The following is a 15,577-nucleotide window of genomic DNA, read 5'->3' on the forward strand; positions in this document are numbered from 1 at the left end:
ATAGCATCGGATTGACAATTGTATTTATTACCCATTACCCTTATCCTCCACAAGTTATAATGATATCTTATAGCACGGAAAAAATCCCCCGTGCTACAAGAGATCAAGCAAAGGAAAATATTCGAAATTTGGTGGGGACCAACATCACGTATTAACATCATCACGTATTAACATTTAACATAAAATGATTTTATGGATCACACGACATCGAATTATATTTTCGAAATTAATCTCTCATGAAATCACAAAACCTGTTGATAATGTGGTGAATTGTCACCTCGAGAAAATGCTCGACAGAAACCCCTGGTATATTGATCTACTGCTATCCATTTGGTCGATGGATTTCAGTGTTCCAGATGAAATTACAGGCAATTTTGCATGTACATAGAAACATCAATTCGAAGTCTCAACGAATAGTCCTGACCACAATTGGGAAAAAATATCAAACATCCTAGTGCACGAACTTTTACAATAGTCCACGTATTCTGGTTATAATTATACCAACATGTAAATCATATTAGAGAAAATGCCATAACCGATATCAATATTGTACGGCATGGATCCTGCGAAACATAGGAAGGATAACGTAGTTCACATTAGCGGTGCCGTGCCCTGAATTCGCTATCTGGAAACAAAGCAATTCCAGATCTGGATAGTGGACTACGTAAATAATGGAGTAGCATTATTTATAGCGCAGATAGAGAGTGGTACGCTCAAGGTTCGCTGGAAACTCCATAAACAGCTCTCGGGGCAAGATAATGACCAAACTAAATAGCTGCATATACCTTTAATGATATGTCAACTCGTGAGGAGTGTGCACAGGTATACAGAATCGAATGGTAAATTATTTCAGTGAATATAATTCCCAGGCAACTTGGCCATTGGAACAACTACGATCGATACTACATTTGAGTATACATACATTTTTATTCAATCCTTTCTTCAACTCAATAATTTTCTTCAGAACTGATTCAGAGGTTACTCTTTGGAATGTACTCTTTATGCGGTGAATGGAGTGGAATATATAATTACATTTATCAGCAGCTTGATAAACAATAACTAATTAATTTGACATTTGTTATTTTAATTATCTCTATTAACAATTTGATATGAAGGGTGGCTCACCTAACTTTGAGTAGATTATGATTACCTTTTTGTGACTGGTTTTACCAGGTTGGCCTGGTTGTTTTTCAATTTCTGCGGAAATATTTATTTATTTCACTAGTACAAAAAGTACTAAGACCAAAAAGAATAAATTGCGTTGGGATTTGAACTCGTGAAACCCTTGATCATCATGTCGTACACCACTGACACTACTGAGCTATTTGGCACTAATTTATAAAACGATAATTTCCATCTTGAAGCCATTCCACTAGCCGTATTTATTTTGTGAATCAAAGTATGTCTGCTATAATGATAACATTGAAGCCGGTTTTGTACAAGTTGGAAAAAAATGTGTTTGATTCGGTATAACAGAATTATTATGAGTATTCAAGTTGCCTTGAAACTCTATTGAAATACTATTTGTCAAATATTCTCAAGTATATATCATGACAATGTCATAAATTATTGATACTGTCAACTACTGTTCAAATATTTTTCAAAATGCTGTTTTACCATCAAGAAAAATGTGACATGTTAGAATCCTACTTGGTTTGACATAAAAATAGCGCAATTCGTTCCCCGATCGTAAATTACCTAATTGGCGTTTTTTGGCTCTGCTCCAACGTCAATTCAGTAATAACGAAAAAGTTTTTGAGGAGACGTTTTAGCCTACTTTGAGATGAATCTAAATGATTACATCACAAATTTATCTAGAGAAACAACTGTTCCACCGTCTGTTATTCAACAAATTCTACAGAAAAATAATATTTCGCTAATAAGTTAGGACCAGTGCAAACACTAGAACCTGAAGACGATTGGTGTTTTGTCGGTGGTTTATGAATAAATGCAGACAAGATCCAAACTTCTGTAGAAATAATATATGGAACAATGAGGCTGATTTTTCAAATTGTGGGATGTGTAATAGAAAGAATGTTCATTATTGAAGGAGACATGATCCATTTCCAGTCCATCCGTAAAGACGATTCAGTATTATTGTTTGGTGTATTATATTCTGACGCAGAATTATCGGTTCATTTTTTTACCATGGTTCTCTGAACGGACCCCGTCACATTAATTCATCAATGGAAGAGTTTTTCGATTATCTTGATCTGGAGACTGGTCAGATGATCTATTTTCAGCAGGATAGAGCCCCAGCACATAATTTCAGTGTCGTAAAAATTACTGTTGAGTGGCCTCCTCGTTCACCAGACATGACACCTCTAGATTTTTATTTTTGGGGATTTCTGAAAAATGAGCTGTACTAAATGAAATAAAATAATGTAGATGAACTGAAAAATTATACTGAAACTATAATTATTACAATTGATGGCCGAATTGTGTTGACGTAGTGTCAAGAGAAGGGCAGAAATATGTGTTCAACAAAAAGGCGGTGTTTTTGAATATTCACTTGATATTTTATAGCTCTTCAATCGCCAAAACAAACAAATTTTTTGTACTGGTGAAATAAATAAATATTCATTTTCAATTTTAGGAAGAATGTGATGAAATATAGAGTGTTCCACTTAGAAAATGTCAATTTTTTTGTTATCTATATAGCCATTGAAAATGTTACTAGTTTACCCATTCAACCAAATTCGTAGCATCAATAATAAAGGAGTTGGGGGCCATTCATAAATTACGTCACACGAACTTTATAACGTTTGTTTGAAGGTGGTTGACAATGTTTCGTGGTGTGTTTCATCAGTTCGGACTTCCATTGTCTAATATAATATAAATTGATTTGAAATCCCTGAAAAAAATAAAAAGATTAACCGAAAATAACAATTTTTTTGAATAAAAAAACTGAAATTACAAGGAAATAACATACAGGCTACAACCAGAAAATAAAAAATTGAAATATTAATAAAAGCTGAAAATTAAAAAATAATCCGTCTTCGGGTTATAACTGGACTTATTTCTCCGAGATCTTACTATTTATAGGTCATTCGGGTGCTTTCACCTTCGCAAACAAAGTTTAGACCTTTTCTCAACAAAGATTCCTCTACGTTCGTGAGCGGGCGGGAACTCATGTTGATGATGTTGGTGGCTTCATAGTTGTCCTGTTCTCGTTCTGCATTGGGGCAAATTGTTTCCTCACCAACTATCTCCACTTCCTGTTATGGGTATTCTCCATGTCTAGTAGTAAGAGACCCTACTGCATCAATTGAAAGGAAGTTATAGCAGACTTTGAAAAAACACCGAGTCTATTTTTCGGAAAAAGAGTGATCGTCGCTAACACCGCACCACAGTAAGCCACCTCACTTGTATGGACTACCCAAAATCCACAAAAAGTATGTTCCGCTCAGACCGATCATTAGCTCTAGAGATTCAGCTACTCAGAACTTGTCCAGGTTTTTACTACCAATAATTAAACTTTTGCAAGGTAAAACTTAATCTTTTGTGAAAAATTCAAGACATTTCGTTGAAGTACTAGAGGATATCGAAGTCAAAGAGCAGGATCAACTGATCAGTTTCGACGTGGAAAGCCTCTACACCAACGTTCCTGTCTTCAAATTACTTCAAATCATAGAGAAGAAGCTATCCGAAAATGGGGACCTGAAAGATAGAACAAACTTACCGATATAAGTAATCATGGAATTACTGTGTACGAAACTGCTACTTCCAACTGAAGGACGAATTTTCTACGCAAGATGAGGAACTGCCAATGGGATCGCCTCTTTCACCGATTGAAGTTAATATGTGTATATATATATATATATATATATATATATATATATATATATATATATATATATATATATATATATATATATATATATATATATATATATGGAGTGATTTGAAACTCTGGCCATTGAAGAAGCCCACAGGAAGCCCCGAGTCTGGTTGAGATACGTAGACGACACCTTCATAATATGGAACTATGGAAATGCAGAAATAGACATTTTCCTGAAGCACATCAACCTTCCATCACTGTCACAATGGAGAAGGAAGTCCACAACGAATTGCCTTTCTTAGACGTATTGGTGAAGAAGACCGACACTAAATAGGAAACATCTGTATATCGAAAACCCACTCACACAGGACAGTATCTGAACCAAAAATCCAACCACCATCAATCGACTAAGAGAGGAATCATCAAGTATCTACTAGATCGTGCTTTCGAGCTCTGTAATACAAAGGAAGGTTTCGAAAAAGAAATAGGCATCATCGAAAATGACCTTCAACGGAATGGTTACTCCAGAGTGATGGTAGAACAGGCTTTAGCTAGAACACAGCAAGAGCTCCACAAAAAAAAGAAGCCGCCACAACCAGTACTTACACTTTCCTATATCAGAGGATTATCGTTAAGGATAAGAAGGATTGGGTCCAAGTATAACATCAGGACTTGCTTCAGATCTGGGAACACTATCCGTAGCAGCCTCACAAAAACCAGGCCACCAAACGCGGACTGCGATTCCAAGAATTTGCATTCAATAGTGCGGAGAATCATACATCGGTGAAACTAAGAGGCCATTGAAAGTTCGCATTGCTGACCACAAGAAACACGCACAACGAAGAGAAACCAGCAAATCCGGAATAGCAGTGCATGTTTGGACTCATCAACATAATATCAAATGGGCTCAAGCTGAAATCATCCACAAAGAGGAACACTGGTTTGGGAGAAAATTCAAGGAAGCCGCGTATATGTTGTCCAACACCGCATTTAGTCAAGCTAGCGTAGATACACGTAACATATGGAAACCTCTCATCAAGCGAAAAATGACCAACTCCCGCCAAACGGTCATCTCCCGCTAAAACCAATGAAGCGGAAAGAGGGGATAGGTGAAAGCACCCGAATGACCTATAAATAGTCAGATCTCGGAGAAATAAGTTCAGTTATCACCCGAAGACGATTGTGGATACTAACAATCGAAACGCCGTGACGTAACTTGGTTTGGAATCTTTCAATTTTTATTTTTCATTTTTGTTAATAATATTTTTTAATTTTCAGCTTTTATTATTATTTGAATTTTTTATTTTCTGGTTGTAGCTTGTATGTTATTTCCTTGTAATTTCAGTTTTTTGTTTTAATAAAATTTTTATTTTCGGTTAATCTTTTTATTTTTTCAGGGATTTCAATTCAATTTATATTATATTAGACAAAGGAAGTCCGAACTGATGAAACACGAACTTCAGAACTTCCAGACCCCCCGTCCTTGTCACAGGTTGTCACATTTTTAGAACCCCCCTTGATGTAACGTCACACATTTTTCGAACTTATGCATGTATTTTAATATAATTAAAAGAAAACAGTTATTTTTTTTTCTCATTATTATTAAATAATCTTCATTAAAAACTCAGTGTGATCCTGTGAATGAAACTTGATTCAATTCCATATCGAATCTTTGTAATACAAACTGAAGTGTTTTGTCTTTCGTGTGATTCAATTTTTTTCCAGCTTGTGTCTGAAAGCTACTTCTTTGCATAATCGACATATCTTCGTCAAGAATTGAGCACCCATCCGTTTCACATACAAAGCGTACCCCTACAAGTTCTCTGTGACTAACATGTTCAGTTGCTCATTTCACATGTGATTATGATTTTTATTGTTTTCTGTTTCTGAATAAATATTCTATACTGTCAATATACGTCTGTCACATTCCATGAAATGAAAAAGAAAGAAGGGGTATGACCGCAGCGATTTTCAGAAAAAATGTTAAATGGCAGATGCTGAGAAAATGGGAGTTGAAGGTGAGCTTATTGTTCTCAAATTGGATCAAAAATCAACAAAATATAACTGACTCGAATGGTGGTCTAATGTAAATTCGGATCCAGTGGACGGAGCTCAACACGTACGAAGAGATCGCAAGACACTCATCCGGTTAATGCTGATAAATCAAAAACCTTTAACTATTACATTATCTACTTTGATCCTACCTTTACATGTTGAGGTTTTAAAGAGGAAGACATTAATTTCCTTATTTCGAAAAACGCCAATATTGAGTCACGAATGTTCTGTCCTAACTATTCAACTGCTGATTAACTTTTCACGTGGGACTCTCTTCGCATACCCTTTGAGAGCAGATTAGACATTCAGAAGATAGTGGAGGAAAACTTGCTGACTATGTTGATGAACGATTTCTAAGGAATCTGCCATTGCCACTAATGAATCTGGTAAGATGCGTATCACTGCACAAAATGCATTTCAGAGCTAATTGGCTCAGCAGAGTTATTCGAGCAGTGATGCCTGAAATTCTGTAATATTTTCCTCAAAATTATGCGATGCCGAAGTTAGAATAGACCCGGTGAAGAAGAATACATTATACTCTCGTACTTATTCTTGTTGTCTAACTTCATTTCTAGTCAATAATCAGAAATTATTATTCAACAAATTTGAGAATTATTTATATATCATTACCTCAGATAATGAACGTCATCAAATGTGGTTCACTGAATACATTCCCAGCCCCTTGTGTTAATTTGTAGTGATGTCTCAACTTCCAATTTATATGTTACTGACTATGTTATTTTTTTCAAGGATAGAACACAAGCACTACAGGAAAATCCTAAGAGCGATGCCTGTACGAGAGTAGCGCTGGGGATTGAATCCATTTGGAAAAACGTCTTCAGAAAGTTCATTTCATATAAACGCAGTTCTCCAAAGACAATAGTTCTTGAACAGTGAAGTTTGAGGTGTTGTACCAACCCCATAAAAATTAATGGGTATTGCACAATATACAGATGGTTACTCAGCAATTTCTTTGTGTATCATCCTGTTGCGAAATATCTATAAACAATTCGATATGTAAGCCAGTGACCTTCTCACGTACACCATGACACGAGTATGGATGATTAGGTGAACTTTGATGGCAGGGGGAGAATATAAATAAGCCAATATCGTTCAGATCAGGAAGTCGAGTCGGAGTCAAGTGAAGAATCAGACAAAGAGAGTTCAGAGAGTCAGAACTAGATTAGATTCTAGATTCAGTTGAATAACCATGTAGCTATAAATTAGTAAAAGATGAACCAATTGAATAGAGATTCAATTGGAGATTCCTAAAAAGTGCTCCGAAAGTTCGATGATCTACGGCGAGATGCGTAAGATTTTGAAAACAAACTGTAATTTTGGTAATAGACTTCTAATGTGATATAATTGATACTCATGTGAAATGTATCATACCTCATGTACTGAACGAATTTGTGTCCTCTTAGACTGTGCATCAATGTAAACGCATAAAGAAATGTTTTCTATTCCTAACCAAGAGACACGTTTAAAAAAAATCTGTTCAAATTCTGTTTTTCCGTTAATCAGCTGTCCCCCCCATACGAACGACAACTCTCAGAAGTTGAGGAACTTGTGCGAGTTAAGGAATAACGAGGTCTTACCTTTCAACGTGTGATTCCTAACACGGTTGCAGAATCATCCCTGCCTCAACCAGATAAATTCACTCAAGAAAAATATCTGGTCGAGGCGGGAATCGAACCCACGATCTTCCGATCGTGAGTCGGGCGCACAACCACCGCGGCCAATTCCACAACAACGTCCCACCCATATTTAAGATCTGTGCGACCTGCTGTAAAAAGTTTAACTTTTGTTAAACTTATAAAATGATCGCTCGAAATAACATCTATCCAACCATATATACAGCGGGATCGTCACTGCTCTTGGTGGAATCAAATATGCCAAACGATTTGAACACTTTCCGTGAAAGTATCAATGAAAGACAGACAAATCCCCAACTTTTTTTGATGTTCCAGACTCTCAAGGTTGTTCGCGTCTCCAATCAGGCAGACGGCCCTTTTCTAGAATGAATGCATCAGATTCAGGGTATGCTTAGGGGGGGGAACTCCATACTTGAGAACAATACTTCACAGAAGATTTTATCTGAGCCTGATGAAGAATCCGAAGTTGCTGAGGTGTGTACAGTTTTCCGGTTCGGAACAGTGTTCCAAACTTCGAAGCAGAAAGCGGAATTATCTGCCCTGACATTATATCCGGTTCGGATATAATGTCAGGGTTTTCGTAGGATTGAATTGAACCTGGTTACTTTCACCTCAATTCGAAATTACTTCTAGATCCTCATATTGAAATATACAACCTCCTGCTGTCGGTGAAGGTGTGCATCAGCATTTGGAATCCAAATGGAATGACGAGACAAGTGTGCTGTCATCAGCAAAGCAATATATTTGATTCTTGATTTTTTCAATAAGTCGTTGATATACAATGAAGAGAGGGTTGGGGATGATATGAATCCCTGAGGGACACCAGCATTGATGGTTAAAGTATTCGAGAGATATCCATCGACGGACACTTGCACGGAACGTTTTTTCAGGAAGCTGAGGAGCCATACACAGCAAACCCCCATGCCAACACGATCAAAGGCCTTAGAAATATGAAACGCAACAGCTCTTCATTCTCTATGTTCCTCGATTGTGTTATTCCAAATATGTGTGAAGATCATCTGTTGATCTCTGTTTCCAAAAGCCATATTGATGGTACAGGTTACAACGCGATGATGATCGATTAGCTGTATTTTGTGAAATAATGGAATTCATATCCTGCAAATGTACAATTATAGATTTTTCAACATGATTTATCGAATGAAAATAATGATGTTTTCAGACACTTTCAGTAATAACGGAAGTTGTTACCAACTTCCTCAATTCATTCCTGTAGCAGAAATTAACCGTTCAGGGGATATTTCAGTTTGTTTCGAAAAAATGAAAAATGCGGGCTACGACGAACCAATAATGAATTGAATTTTGTTTCATAAAAAAGCGAAAATTCAAAAATATTGCATTGTCTTTCGATAAAAATTATAAAAAATATGTCAAAAAATATCCGAAGACATTTCTGTTAACATTGACTGTTCACATCAAATGATCATTAATAGCACGACTGATGGTAGCAAAAGCAGCAAAAGAGTTGTTGATTTATGATGTTATCATATAATATCATATCATATAAATAACCAAACGAAAGTCTCAGATGAACGATCTGGTAAAACATCCGAAAGACACCGATTTGCATCGTCAAATTGCGTTCTGTGAATGGTTTCTGATGAAAAAATATGGTGTGACGAAGTTGAGTTGACTCATACTCATTTTTGAGTTGATGAACAGTGAAACTTCCACACCTTACTCGTGACCGATATTTCCAAGAAAGTTGAAGTTTCAACATTCATTGTGCCATAAAGCACAATAGGATTCTGTCTTCGTACATTTATGATTGAAATTTAAATGGTGAAGGGTACTGTAGCATATTGAAAATATTGTATATGAAGATCTTGCAAGAAGTACGGAGAATATGGTTAGAAAAGTTTTTGGAGCATTCAATGTCAATAAAATGAGAACTGTTGTCAATAACAATTTGATGAATAAATAAATATCTGGAAGTTAACGGAAATCTTAACGAACATATTTTGAAATGGTTCATATATTTTGTGTGAAAACAATGCAATATTTTTCGGATTTTGCTTTTTAATGAAACATTCAGAATGAACATATTTTGATTCATTATTCAACCATTTGAAATCATGTCTTCAATGAAATCTATGAGGGCAAATTAATGACTACAAAACTTTCTGAAAATATTTTAACTCACACAACTGAATGTTTCGGTCCTATTATTTTCAGAACCATCATTTCATTTATTCTTCTATAGATTCTGAATCTGTTACCACTATTTTAGACGACAAAATTCCGAACTTTGTAATATTCATCATGAAACATTGTCAACCAATTCCAACCAAATTTGTTTATTGATTGATTCAATGTACAGTTGACTCGAATTGAATAACGATAGTCATAACTTGCAAAAAAATTCGTTACGACCAATCTAGATCGTTGAATTTGAAGAGATTCTACTTTGGTACCGACTTTTTTGGTAACATTATCACAGGTAATAATTTATTTTACTATTCAATAGCTTCCTCAGATGTGTTGATACTAACTAAATTCTACTTCAATTTCTATTCGAACTATCTTACATGGACATTGTCATACATACCTCACCAGCATTAAGTAGCAACATTCAATAGAATGAATATCACTGGAGTTTGTCTCAACACCAAACCGTTATTTCAACACCTCGGCACGTGTTTTGTCCACCAGGTGATCATCTTCAAGAGGAAGATCAAAACTAGTTGTTTCACTATACAATAACTTTCTCAGGTGTGGTACCCAATTGGTACTTTGTATAAATGAACAATTTGACTCATTCAATGCACCTAGTTAATGACTAGACTAATGATTTTACGATTTGGTGTTGGATAAAAATCGAGTAATATTCATTACAACACCACAAGTTCCAAACAGTGCATCACAAGTTTCAACAGTATGCTTCACAGTCTATTGACGATTTCACTGTCAGAAAGTAATCTTCACAGAGAACATCAAACAAACTGCTGTCAAGAACGGTAAACAAGTTAGATATTCTTTTCAAAAAACTATAAAAACAAACAAGCCATTCATCAGGTATTTCCCATTTCGAGATTCGATGGTGGGCATCGAAGGACATTGACATACTGTGGTGAATCCATCAATAATATCGATCATTTAAAATGAAAGAGACTTGTACGAGGCTTACGAAATAAATAATAATCACAGCATATTTATTGAAGGCAATAAAGACAAATATAAGTAGTATCGAATAGATCCGCAGTGTATTAGTTGACTTGTGTTTCTTCCCCAAAACTTTATATTGGTCAAAAGGAAAAAACCGTTTCACAAAGAATAAAAGACCGTAGTGTGACGCCAAATTCCGTATCAATTTTTTTTCAACCCGAATATAAAAAAAATTAACTGCAAGTCCAAAGATTTCTCGAAATACGAACTACCTCAAGATATCAATGGTTGTTGAACCATCTAAATTCCCGATCTAGTCTAGGAATGCAACACGATGTTCCTAAGTATGTACAATTACTAAAGTACCAAACTTCGAAACTAGTAGAAATCGAAAAATATCTTTAAGTCCGAATAAATTTCAAAGTGCCGAACTATTTTAAAATATCAACAATTGTTTAAGTGTCAAAACTCGGGAGAACAATACAAATCAAAAAATATTTCTACGTCCTGAGAAATTTCAAAGTGCCAAAATATTTCGAAGTATCAACAATTGTTGAAGTATCAGAAATTAGGGAAAATAATGCAAGTCAAAAATTATTTCAAGTCCGAAGAAATTTCGAAGTGCCGAAATATTTCAAAGTATCGACAATTGTTAGAATATCAAAATTCGGGAAAATAATGTTATTTTGATATGGGCTGGCTTATTCTATCCTTGAAGGCGACAGGACACTGGCATGGGCCGTCGTAGCTTTATAACAGTGGAGGAGGCGGGGTTCATAAAAAAGTTCTCAATTATCAGGGCGCCACAAGGTTTACCTTACCATCCAGTGCCTTTTCGTAATGATCCACTCGCAAAACCTAGAAATAGTGGAACACAATGATGTCGAGTAACTAGAAATTCAACAGGTAGGTATGTCCAGTGAAATCAAAATATAAAGCCACCAACACTGTTTATTTTCATCCATATAGCACGACAATCCTGCTTACATGACGTTAGACGGTAACTATGGTAATGGGTAAGCAGTCAGAAATATTCAGGGTGGAGTAAATGGTGAAATTAGAAAGACAAATGCGATTAAGTTATAGTCAGGGGTAGGTTACCATGGTATGACCATATCACGTTTACAGGATCCACCCCTTTTAAAACAAGCATTCAAGTGCGTGATCAGGGCGAGACTTCAATAGAACAGTGTCCAACAGCCCAAAAAATACCCCAACTTATATATAGTAATGATAAGTAAATAAACTATTGATGTAGTTCAAGGAACGAGTCCCTTGTATGACAATCCATCAAATTTACAATTTCTAAATACTTTAAACGGAACAATGACCCACTGAGGGTCTCAAAACGCGAAAATATACAAAAAAATAACTATTCTTCCGATATGGTCAAATTCAGTTCAGTTGAAAACAATAATTGAATACCAGGAGTAAACATCAGTAATGGTACTTGCTGGAAGAAGGGCGGTTGGCATTCCCTGTGGATTCTATCTCTGCTTCAATGGACGGCTCCTGTGTTGAGGGTCGAAATGACTTTACTGGGCCAAAAAGTCCATATTTTGTGCACTGCACTAGAACTCTGTGAAATTCATACTCTTTCACGAACAGTTAAGAGAAAAATGAAAAGAAATCAATATGATTCTTACTTAATTAATTTTCTTAAGGAAACCTATCTATAAGAAACCAAAAAAAAATCGACTAAACTAGAACACCCTTCACCCTTCAGAAACTGAAGGGTGTTCTACACTAGGATAATTTACGGTCATGAAGACAATTGCAGATTATAAATATAAAATGGGTGATTTGTCTTAATGTGATAAATAAACGTAACAGAAGGAGTAGTTCCTTGAATGTAAAGACCGATTCCATTTTTGAATTGAAGGGGTTATATTTTTAGGAGTGATTAATTTTCTTGGGAAAGAAAGTTTTTGGCTTTTTACTACTCCATCTGATACAAAAAAAAGGGATGAGAGAATCTTCCAAAGTAGCTGTTTCAGGAGGACTTTCTTTCAGTTTGTGTCTGAAAGTTACTTCTTTGCATGATCTACACATTCATGTATAGAGTTTCAAATTGATTACTTCCTTCCTTTCTTTGGAAGATTCTCTCATCCTCTTTTTTGTATCAGAGGGAGTAGTAGAAAGCCAAAAACTTTCTTTCCCAAAGAAACCGATTCCATCTTTTGGCAGAGGGGCATGAGTTCCATTACGACACGACTATGTTACGACGTGAACACGACTTGTTACATTTGGGAGAGAAAAGTTTGAAACTCAATCTTTTGCAGTGCTTGAAGATCAATAGATTCTCTTTAATTTTTTTCGTGATGTATAAATTGATAATCAGTTGGAAATTAGTTTGTAAATGTTTTTTCCATTATCATAATTAGTAATAAAATTATACCTCCACTCAAGTAAAATCATTAGTCATTAAATAGGTGCATTGAATGAGTCAAATTGTTTATTAATACAAAGTACCAACTGGGTAGGCCTCAGTATAAACACACCTGGGAAAGCTATTGTATAGCAAAACACCTGTTGCGGTATAAACTATTCAGTGAAAATCCCACAATTAAGTTTTATTTGAATATGTTATCATAGATTTCCATCCAGTATCGGCCGAATCTATCACATATCCATTATAAGGTATTCGTGTTTCACTATACAGTAGTTCGTCAGCTGTGCATGTTAACACTGCAGTTATCTCACATGAAGTGATTGATTATTCAATAATGATGATTGCAACTCTTAATCTGGAAAATATATTCCCAATTACTCATTGAAACCGTCTTGAAAATTAATTGCTATAGGTAGATATGCTATGAGAGTATGGACAGCAAAGTGCACATGTTCTCATGTAAGTTCTCATGAGAGAAATGCATGTCCGACATATCATTTTCATTACTGCATTTCGCAAAAAACCATTAGATTCACCCAAATAGTCAATAGATTTGCCCAAAAAGTCGAAAGATTTCCACAAAAAGTAACTAGATTTCCTCAAAATGTCACTATATTCCACCAAAAAGTTACTAGATTTTCTCCCAAAATCATATAGAGAGAGTACGACAACCGAATTGAACTAGTTGATTTTGTCACTAGAGATACTCTTACTATATAATTCTGGGGAAAATCTAGTGAATCTTGGGGGAAATCTAGTGACGTTTGGGGAAAATCTAGTAACTTTCTGCGAAAAATCTTTTGACATTTTGCGGAAAACTGTTGACCCTTCAGGGGAACCAGTGACTTTTATGGTGAATTTGATGTCTATTGGGAAAACCTACCGAGAAAAATGGCATATTATTGGACCTGCTGTTTTCTTATGGAGGTTAACATGTCAAAATATTTTCGCAAAAAATCACTAGATTCCATCAAAGAGCTACTGAATTTTTCCTCAAAATCATATTGATTTCGTTGATTTTGTTAACAGATTTATTGAGGGGATTGAGACATAATTTTGAAGAAATAGCCAGTGACTTTTTGGGAAAATCCAGTGACTTTCTAGAATATCTAGTGATATTTTTCGGGAATCTATCGACTTTTTGGGCAGATCTAGTGACTTTTCCAGTGAATCAACTCAATAATGGATAAATCTAGTGATTCTGGATATGTTGGACCTGCTTTTTTCTTAAAGAGATTCACAGGGTAGTATTGGCATTATAGTGTCTATCTCAATGTATAATTATCTGATACTATATTTTCAACTAGTTGATTGACATCGTGACTTTACAATTTTCTCCAAGTCTCCGGAAAAAATTACATACTCATAGGCTCATTACGTTTTTTTTTTCTATCTTTCCATGGTTTTTTTGTATGTTTATCATATTTTTTTTGGCATAATTCGGATTCTGTATCGATTGCTTGTCTTCTTCCAACAGCTAAGGTCCATTTTCTTCCATTGACCTTCGAATGATCAAAGTGAAGTGATCATTCTAAGCTCGTCACGTCTGTTCTTCTGTTTTTTTTATATGATCCGATTTGAAAGTTTTTTTCCGTATGCGTTCCCAGTTGTATTTTATAGTACTGTTTATATCTTTTTGACCCATTTCTTTATATCACAGATTTTGCTATCCCATCAGTTGATTCAGGTCCAATGTACGAGTATAAAGTTGATGATTCTTCTCTAACATACAAAAAAGCTTTTTTTTCCAAAAACTATTCATCTCTGAAAATGTATCCCCTTCAGTTTTAATATATAAACGGCTTGTAAATTAATTTTTCAATCAAAGAAATTATTATTTATAAGTTTCCGACCTCTAGAAATCTACTCTGAAAAAATGGATGGAAGAGCATATTCTCTACGTTTGAACGACAATAGTTTTTTAGTCCCTCATGAAAATTTTTGTAATTCAATTTCTTCTCATTAATTAGTATCGAATATGGCTTTTATAGTATTTTTCATTAACTGCTTCCTGTCTCTAAATTGAAACAAAACAAAGTGTGTGATTGAAATGTTTTATTCGTTTTGAAGACCTATTGACGCCATTATGTGTGAAATATAACATCGTTCAAATGACCGCGATGGCTTCTCTGGATGTAGCGCATCTGAAATATCTAATTTTTCATGACTCTGGCGCATAAACCAGGCCCAATTTGATCGATGGCATGGTTATGTTGGCTCTGAGGACCGCTATGGTTTGTGACCCATTCCCATACATCTGCGACATGAGGGGACCCCCAAGAAATAATCTAAGGGGGTCTAATCGCACGATCTTGGTGGCCAGTTCACATTACATCTACGTGATATGCTCATGCCCTCAAATCTCGTGCTCACCGTTGACAGTGATGGCCGGGCCAACGTCGTTCTCAAATAAATATGAACCAATGACGCCGCCAGTCCAAAATTCACACCAAATTGTAACTTTTCCAGATGCATTGGATCTCATGTAGATTAGTCGTCCCAAGTTTGATAATTTTGTTTCATCACGTGCCCATTCATCCAGACTGGACCTCATTGATAAAAATTAAGGTC

The sequence above is a fragment of the Leptinotarsa decemlineata genome, unplaced genomic scaffold (assembly GCF_025532065.1).
Source record: "Leptinotarsa decemlineata unplaced genomic scaffold, Ldec_3_MD MMD2_P_RNA_scaffold_12, whole genome shotgun sequence".
NCBI classification, from domain to species: Eukaryota; Metazoa; Arthropoda; class Insecta; order Coleoptera; family Chrysomelidae; genus Leptinotarsa; species Leptinotarsa decemlineata.